Raw genomic sequence first — 9,379 nt, 5'->3', positions numbered from 1 at the left:
GGAACGAAACCACTCGGAGGTGGGAGCGGACATGTGGGGGCTGAGGTCGCAGATGGTTCCGGTTTTCCTCTCAGCTGTTGGGTAGTCACCGACTTCCCTACAAAAACGTGTAACTTTTACTGTAAAACTCATCAAATGTAGTATTTTTAAAGACAGATGCCAGGGTTGTCCCTGGCAGACCGAGCTGAGGTCTGGTTTATGCCGGGTCGTGCGGGGCAGGGTTGGGCTGCTGGGTCCGCTCCCATTCGGCTCTGCACGAAGCTCTCCAGGAACCTCGGGTCAGTTTCCAAGCATTTTCCCCCCTCTTTTTCTTTTCTTTTCTTTCAATTCATTTTCATAACTCTTATTTGGATCTGATTTCAAATTTATTAAAGTCACAAATCAGGTAAGGGATATCTAGGAACCCTTTACCCGGACCATTTCTTCGTGTTTGGTGGGCACACGCAGCCGGGGCTCTGCGTTGGGTGGCTCAGCTTCTGGTTCTGCTACTGCAGGCCCGCAGGATGGGCAGTGCCAGGCTGGCATCACTTAAGGGGCCCACAGCCCGACCTCTGACACACAGGTGCTCCGGCCACCGGCCGGGCCCACTCCTCTCCACGGGGTCCCCCTTCCCCCTTTCCCTCAAGCGGGGTTCCGTCTGTTCCTGGGCTTCCCTGGTTTTCGCTGACCCCTGCGGTCCTCAGCTGAGGCTCTGCTGTAAGTGATGGAGGGTGCTGATTGCTCGAAGCTGTAGCAGGTGACTCCCCACCTCCGGGGCTCCCACCAGTGAGGCGCAGGCAGGGGCGGCCTGGCTTCCTTCTGGTTTTCAGCGGGGAGCTGCCGCTCACAGCGCAGAGCTCAGAGGCCTCCCCAGCCCCCAGTGGCAGCCCTCACCTCCCGCCTTCCCTCTCGGTGAGTAGCACCCTGCCTCTCCTTGCCCCTGTCCTACTGTCCCCGTGTCCTCAGCTGCGCGCTCCCACGAGGCCTTCCGAAGCCCAGACTGGCACTTCTGTGCACTCCAGTGGTCTCGGGCACCAGGCAGCGGGCTAGAAACTCCCAGGGGGCAAAGGCGACTGGGCCACTTGTAGGGTGACTCATAAAGCTCCCTCCTCACCCACACATGTGAGTTGGGCCCGGGGGGTTGGGGACTGTGCCGCAAAGGCAGGAGAAGCAGGTTCCGGGGACAGGTGATGGGAGAGGCCGGGGATGGAGGATGAATCCCGATGAGTCCTGGGATCTGCGGCCCCACGGGAAGGAGACTTTGGGGCAGTAACAGGTAGAGACAAGCAAGCCTGGCTCTGACAGGTGTGTGGCCAAGGAACGGCGGCCCGTCCTCCAGTCCGACGCACGGCGGCCTCCGCTCAGTGACGGCTCTGCGCCAGCTCGGTGTGGACAGTGAGGTCCACGAGGGACGAGCTGGAGAGGAAGATAGCAGAATAGTCCGCACAGCCCGAGCCTTCTGTGTGTGTGTGTGCGAGTGTGTGCGCGGTTGTGTGCAAAGAAGCCTTCGGATACGATGTATCCCAGAGAGTTAACGGTGGCTACACTAGCAGAGGTTCTTATTTTGTTTAAATGTCTGGGCTTCTTTTTAATATACATTGTGAAAATACTTCTTTGTGACCAGAAAAAAAAAGCAAAGCTATTTTCAGTGATTCATCAGTGGACACGGGTTTGTCCTTTCAAACTCGCGCGCCCTCTTTGGTTCTAAATTAGCTTGCTGTGCTGACAGGTCGGGAGGGACCGCAGAGGTCAGGAAACGTCGCCTGCTGCTGGCCCGGGGGAGCCTGTCCCCTGCCCCCTGCCCGGCTCGTTGGCCATTTCCTTGCGGGAGGTCCTGAGCCCCTCCCCCCCTTTAGTTTCACATCCTCCACCTGCCCCGAAGCCTGTGGGCACCAGAGCCCCTGCGTGCACCCAGGCAAGGGTGGACACATAGCTGGTAGCTGGTGCAGGGCCCTCTCCCAGGGTAGGGGGAGAGAGCGGCAGTTGAAGGGAATTTGAGAGATGGCTCCATTTTCACATGGCAAACTGGAAGGAGGGCAAAGCAAGTGCCACACTCCTGCCTCACTTAGTCTGGGGCCTGGGGCTGGGGCCGTGAGAGGCTGAGGCTGTGGACCCCTTTGGCCTGGCGTTGGCACCTGAAGGACAGGAGAGGGCACGGGAACCGTGCTGGGCACGCACGACTCCAGACTCCTTCCCAGTGGCCTCTCACCTTGGGGAATGAGCAGCTCTCTTCCTCTTCCTCCGGGCCCCCACACCCTGCTTTCCAGCTTCCAGGGCCTGTGGGTGGCCCTTCCTGCCCTGGGGCAGCGCTCCCTCTGCTCCGCCTGTCTGCTTGCTCTCCGGCCTCCCAGGGTCAGCAGCCCTGTCCCCACCCATGTCACCTCCTCGTGAGCCCGTCTACGAGCTCCCCAGCGCCCGGGCCACAGCTGCTCCTTCCGTAAGGAACCAGGCTGGTGCTCCTGGCACAGGGAGGAAGAGGGCTACGGCTGCCGCGGCCCCTTGTGTCACAGACATCCCCTCCCAGCGCTGCCCTTGGCTGTGCCCACCTCAGAGTAGGCTGGGTCATCGTCACCCTGTGCAGAGAAGAAGGAACTGAGGCCGGGAGGGAAGGTCACTTCTCCCCGAGGAGATGGCGACTTTGACTTCCAGTCATTCACTGTGTCATAGGCGCCCAGTCCCAGGCCAAACCCAGCAGCCAGGGAGGCTCTGGGCAGTTCTGGGGTTGACAGTGCTTAAAGTTGAGCGGTTCCTGGTTCTCAGTAGGTTTTGTTGTGTGTGGATTTTTCCTCCTCTCGGGTACAGGAAGAAAATGAAAGCAAGATTGGAGGCTGTGACTAGTGGGATAAAATATCAGGAAAGTATTCTGACAAAAATGAAAGAAAGATGGGTTGAAACTTTCCAGCTGTCTGTAGTGTCTTCAAATGGTGGGATTAGCGAGAGATATATTTTCCTTGTTTTTGTACGGGGATCAAACTCAGGACCTTGCACTTGCCAGGCAGGCAGTGTCACCACTGAGCTAAATTCCCAGTCCAGGGAGGGATATATTTGGTTTTCACTCTTCAGCTTTCCAAATTTTCTGAGCCAGAGCACCTGTATCACGGAAAAAAGGTAAACCTGCACTCAAAGCTAGCCAGGGTTACAAAGCTGCAGACAGTGGCTTCGGAATGTAAGTACTAGCTTTTGCTTCCAGTGGTAGAGGGACCCGGATGCAAGTTCCTCTTTTGAGTGAATTTTGTAAGCAGGTGTAGGAGGGGCAGAGTGATGAGCTCCTCCTCCTCCTTCTCCTCCTCTCCCTTAAAGCTGACAAGTTAGTTAGTGTTATGACAGCTCTTCAAATAAAGTTTCACCCTCAGCAAAATATTTAAGTAGCTTAGGAAAATCTAAAGGAAAGATGAAAGTTTCATCTCCCATGGGTGGTCGTGCTCAGGTCTTTCCAGAAATGCTTTGCTAGTGACCAGCAGCGCGGGTGGTGCCTGTCTCACACATTTGTGTAAAAAGCTCTGCAAGGGAGACTTCCCGGCCTCGCGTTTCAGCCTCGTACGTCTGGTGACCTCGTTTCTGTCTGTTTCAGGTCCGCCTTCCTCTTTCTCTTGGCTACCTGTGGCTTACCCAGTGGGTGTACCAACTGCCGGGTGTTTAGGTTGTTTCCTTTTCTTTCTGTTCTGAAAGAAAGGCTTGCCGCATGGATTGCCACGGGGTCTCTATGCTCCTTTGGGAGGACCGAGGACCGAGGATTCCGGAGGGCTCTCGGAGGTGCTGAGCTGACAGCGGCTTCACCCTCCGGCAGGGTCCCTGCTCCCTGAGGCCAGGGCCTTCACTGCCGTCGCACCCTCCGGCTTCTCCTAGCCTTTCTTCCTCCCCAGGGGGCTTCTTTGTTTGGGAAATTTGCTCTGATATTATCTGATTAATGTTCGACTTCCTCGTGGGTTTTCTGATTTGTGTCTCAAAAGCTAGTCCCCTGAACTGTAGTGAAATTAAGTCGAGGTCTTCTAAATTCAGCCGGGTGTCGTTCTGGGTCCCCAAGAGCTGCTTTTCCGTTTGCTGGTTGAATTTCCTATCGTGAGACAGAGGTTTTCGGGTTCCCTGTGCTGACCACTCGTGGTGCTGACAGATGCACCCCGAAGTGCTGCACACCCCAGGATGTCTCCGAACCGTGGGTGACCGGGGCAGCGCTCGGGGTTCCTGTGCTTAGGAAGAAAGGGGCAGGGCACAACTTCTCTGAAGAAAATGCATTTCCCACTCACCTGGAAATATTTCGAAATCATTACGAAAAAGCCGGAGAAAGACTCAGTGCTGATTGGATGGAGGGGCCGGTTCCGGGGGCGGGGGCGGCCGCTGGGTCGAGTTGGGGAGCTGTGGAGGGAGGAGCACAAGTGCACAGGGGCAGGGGAACCAGACCGGGAACGAAACCACTCGGAGGTGGGAGCGGACATGTGGGGGCTGAGGTCGCAGATGGTTCCGGTTTTCCTCTCAGCTGTTGGGTAGTCACCGACTTCCCTACAAAAACGTGTAACTTTTACTGTAAAACTCATCAAATGTAGTATTTTTAAAGACAGATGCCAGGGTTGTCCCTGGCAGACCGAGCTGAGGTCTGGTTTATGCCGGGTCGTGCGGGGCAGGGTTGGGCTGCTGGGTCCGCTCCCATTCGGCTCTGCACGAAGCTCTCCAGGAACCTCGGGTCAGTTTCCAAGCATTCCCCCCCCTCTTTTTCTTTTCTTTTCTTTCAATTCATTTTCATAACTCTTATTTGGATCTGATTTCAAATTTATTAAAGTCACAAATCAGGTAAGGGATATCTAGGAACCCTTTACCCGGACCATTATTTGAATTTTCATTTTGCTCCTTTGGCTTTATGGCTTTATTCCTCTCTCTGTCTCTGTGTATGTGTGTGAATGTGGGTACATGTCCCCCTACCGCGCGCACACACACACCAAGTTAGCAAAATTAGGAAATGTTGCCAAATTATCCAGTTCATAGTCCATATGAGGAATCATCATAAAATACAACGTCTAAAGTAAAAATTTCATTACAGTACAACACGTGTTGTCTTCCCCCTTTCCCTCAAGCGGGGTTCCGTCTGTTCCTGGGCTTCCCTGGTTTTCGCTGACCCCTGCGGTCCTCAGCTGAGGCTCTGCTGTAAGTGATGGAGGGTGCTGATTGCTCGAAGCTGTAGCAGGTGACTCCCCACCTCCGTACACGTGTTGCCATGAATCCTCCTCCAAATGCTACTGCCTTTGTTCTGAACACACATCCCATCATTCCCTGCCACTTTCTGAAGCAGTTCTGCAGCGTTGTTTCCTGAAGTCTGTTCGTGGCTGTCTGACTGTCCCGAATCCATTAAAATGTGGTGATTTCTGTCAAACGAAAACACGACACTGTGTCCTCATCCGCCTTACTCACTGGACCATGAATCCTCCTCCAAATGCTACTGCCTTTGTTCTGAACACACATCCCATCATTCCCTGCCACTTTCTGAAGCAGTTCTGCAGCGTTGTTTCCTGAAGTCTGTTCGTGGCTGTCTGACTGTCCCGAATCCATTAAAATGTGGTGATTTCTGTCAAACGAAAACACGACACTGTGTCCTCATCCGCCTTACTCACTGGATCTGGGAACATGCAACTTCTGGCTCCTCCCCAAGGTCAAGCTGACCCGAGTCGATCCAGGACCTGTAGGAATCCACCGTTGATTCCTTAGGAAGAGCCCACAGCTTACCCATCGGTTCACGGCTCAGTGGGCATTTGGGGCATTCCAGGTCGGGGCTACTGCAAATAGAGCTGGTGTACAGCCCCTCTGGGGCCCGTGCTTGCATTTTTCTTAGGTGAGTGCTCAGGGGTGGGCCTGGTGGGCCGCAGGGAAAGTGGACGTGTGCGTCACTGCTTAGAGAAGAGCGCTGTCCTCCAAAGTGGCCGTAGCACTGTCGTACTGGGGAGAAGGTCGGGGTGCTGCTGTGAGAAAGAAGCCAGGTTAGGGGTGGATCCGCGAAATGCGCTATCGTCCTCCACCTTTGGGGTGTGGCCTGGGAAGCCTCTGTGAAGTGTGCTCATGGGGGTTAAGAGTCGAAGCCTGCCGAAGCCAGGCCCTCGGATGAAGTCCGGCTACTGTTTGTTGGGTCACCCAAGGGTGGGCACCTGGGGCGTCCAGGGCCCAGAGCTTCTAAGCAACCACTGACCTGGGAGCTTCAGCCAATCCCTCGCTGACAACAAAGGTGGTGGTGGGGGGACTGTTCAGTCAGACAGGACTTGACCGAGAACTCGAACCAAGATAAACCAGGCGCGGTGGGATGCCTGTCGTCCCAGCATTCGGGAGGCTGAGGCAGGAAGGAGGATGGTCACAAATTTTAGGCCAGCCTGGGCTACATAGTGAGTTCAAGGGCAGCTATGGTGAAGCCTTGTCCCCCCTCCAAAAAAAAAAAACAGGAAAAAAAAGGAGAGAAAATGAGGATATAAAAAGGATGGGCTGGAAAAAAAATGTAAGAGCCAAATGCTAGAATTGGGTGACTGACAGAGCCAAAGAAGTAAATGACAATATCAAAAGAGTTGGACTGGGGATTTAGCTCAGCAGTACCTTGCAAGCACAAGGTCCTGAGTTCGATCCCCAGTACTGGAAAAAAGAGAGAAAGGCTTCTTTCATTCCATGTTAAAAGCCAAGATGCTTCTGGAATCTAGAAGAGTTGACTTGGTATCAGCATAACATGTACTCTGGCTCTTGCTTGGGATTTTTTGCCCCCATAAGCATAAAGAGGTTCAATACCCAGAGTCTATCTTTTTGGGGCTTGGTCCCTACTGTGCATTTACAAGCCAGTCCACCTTTTGCTTTTCGCTCTCTTTCTAGAAGCAGGACTGGCACCCACAGAGCTCACAGTGAGTACGGTTGGGCCCTCTGGGTGCCGAAAGTGCGCTCTCCACTCTGCCCTCCCCGGGCCTGGGAAGGAGCAGAGGCGGGAAGGGCCCCAGAGAGACAGGCGTCATGGGGAGCTGTGGAGACCGGACAGCGGAATTTCAGGTGTCAGGAGTTAGATTGCTGCTCATCTTTGACCAGGGCGGGCTTGGTTCCACGTGTCAGGCAGGAGATGGTGAGGAGGAGCCAAGTGACTGAGGGTCTGAAGCTCCACTTCTCAGGGAGGCCAAGAGCTGAGCAAAACCTGTTGCCTCCAATCATCAGGAGACAGTGTTTTGTTGTTGGTACTGGCGATCGAACTCAGGACCTTGTGCTTCGCAATTGTGAGGCAGGCGGCAGAACCACTGAGCTACCTCCCCAGCCCTGCATCAGATCATTAGGTAGAGAACTGCTAAGGAGAAAATGCTAAATGCTGCCATCCACGAAGCCAGGGACTCGGGAGACGCAGTGGCGGAGGAGAAAGAGCTGAGGACCAGCAGCCAGCTTGGCAGTCGGTGGCCCTGGAGAGCATCACAGGGGCTGGAGTGGGACAAAGGGAGGGACGGGAGGAGGAGCTGAGCCTGCAGAGCCCCCTGCAGCCTGCCATCTGGGAGTCTTCAGCTGGGAAGCGGAGAAGAGTAGGCGAGTCCAGGGCCCTTCGGGCGTGTGCTACAGCTCCCCGCAAAGCTCTTCTCAGGCGACCACGACGTCCGCCTGCACCGCTGAGCGGAACTTGCACTCCAAGATCCAGGCGGCCAAAGAGACACAACAGGAGGCCAGGACACCACACTTCCCATGGGCCTCAGGGCCCGAGGCGCATCTGCAGGGCCACAGGAAGGGTCAGTGCTCTCAGCAAAAGCAGACTTGGGGTCCCTGCAGCATGACCTAGGCAACCCTCATCATCAAAGCCACACTTCAGAGGCTAAGAATACATCGCCCAGCCTGTGAGCACCAGAATCAGTGATCTTTAAAGCCAACTAAAAGCAAATGAAACCAGAGAGTTTTATAGGTTCCCCTTGGTTACAGAATCATTTCTTTCTTTTACAGCCAAATGTCATTAATTAATTATAGAATCAAGTTATTCGCGTCTCACAAAAATATCTACAAATTTTAATGTCGGTTAGTGCCTCGCAAAAATATTAAGAGCTTTAAGTTGCTTTTATCATTGAAAAAAATCCAAGTTCTCCATGTAGTTTTACAGAATCATTTCTTTCTTTTACAGCCAAATGTCATTAATTAATTATAGAATCAAGTTATTCACGTCTCACAAAAATATCTACAAATTTTAATGTCGGTTAGTGCCTCGCAAAAATATTAAAGAGTTTTAAGTTGCTTTTATCATTGAAAAAAATCCAAGCTCTCCATGTAGCTCATTGACAGTAAGCTGCTGTGGGCTAGCAACCCGCCCTTCTGAGGGTGCTGTGGGCTCCGTGACCCGTGGAAAGCGGAGCCTGAGACAGTTCGTCAGCTGAAGTATTTAGGATACACGGAGGGCTCTTCAGTGTGGTGAACAGGGTTACATAACTTCCCACACCCCTGGAGCAACAAAGGTAATTGGTTTGGTCCTGGTGAGGGAAAGAGCTGATTCTGTCAATGTTACGAGGATGAGGCCCCTGAGGCCGCCCTCTCTGGAAGTCACCTCTTGGTCCACAAGGTGATGCTGTTGTCCCCTTGGCCTCTCTCCCTGGGGTCCTGGGAAGCAGCCCATCCCACAAGTGAGGACAGCACCGGCAGCCCGGGCCTGCGTCCCACGCTGGTGGAGGCAACCTTGGCCCCTCCTGCTCCTTCCTGGGAATGTCCGCTGTGTTTGCAGATGGCGGGCAGGGCTGGGAGTGACTGGGGGTCAGGAGGAGGCCTTAAGGGTGCTGGCAGGCTCACGGCTCTGCTGGGCTGTAGAGGCACTGAGCCCAGAGGTCACCGTCAGGGCGCATTCCTTCTCGGGTGTGGGGACGGAGTGCCTTGGCCGCAGGCATCTGCCGATGCCCACTGCTGAGAACAAATCATTTCCTTCCTCCCCTGTCCCCTTTTGTCCCACGGGGGACCTGGCTTTGGAGGGGTCTTTGCCCTGCTCTGTTGGGCCCTGGGTGGAGATGGGGGTCTGGAAGCCACCAAGGGTTTTAGAGAGCTGGTCGGGGCGGGGATGGGACACCTTGGGCCTTCCAGAGGGAGGCGATCTAGCCCAGGGCTCAGAGCCAGGCAGGAAGCAGCGGGTGGGTGCCCAGGTGGCTGGCACCCTGGGCAGGGAGGGCACTTCGGCGAGGGTTTCCGGAGCCCAAGACATAGCCAAGGGTGCCAGCTTGGAGGAGGGCGCCCAGGGGACAGGAGCGGAAGTGGCCGGTGGGGGTGCACGGGCAGGGACACCGGCCACGTCCAGTCCAGCGTGTGACAGAAAGGAGTGTTCACACTTTAGGGTGGGCAGTTGGCTCAGAGGCGTGGTTTTGGAACAGCTCACTTTGGAGCAGAGTTCGTGACTGGTGTGAGGCGGGACAGAGCCTGAGCGGCTTCTCCCCGGTTGCTTGCAAAG

General features: G+C 54.8%; 1 protein-coding gene across 1 annotated transcript in view; it reads left to right on the top strand.

Moving 5' to 3' along the window:
• Window positions 1-804: 804 nt before the first annotated feature.
• Ccr9 (C-C motif chemokine receptor 9) overlaps window positions 805-9,379 on the top strand; it is a 14,178-nt gene continuing 5,603 nt past the window's right edge. Inside the window, exon 1 of the mRNA XM_010624388.3 lies at window positions 805-891. The gene's annotated coding sequence lies outside the window, so the exon portion shown is untranslated. The remainder of the gene's footprint in view (window positions 892-9,379) is intronic.

This window comes from Fukomys damarensis, unplaced genomic scaffold, assembly GCF_012274545.1.
Source record: "Fukomys damarensis isolate Sample0158 unplaced genomic scaffold, DMR_v1.0_HiC HiC_scaffold_12, whole genome shotgun sequence".
Lineage (NCBI taxonomy): Eukaryota > Metazoa > Chordata > Mammalia > Rodentia > Bathyergidae > Fukomys > Fukomys damarensis.
This window is presented reverse-complemented; position numbering and strand designations above follow the sequence as displayed.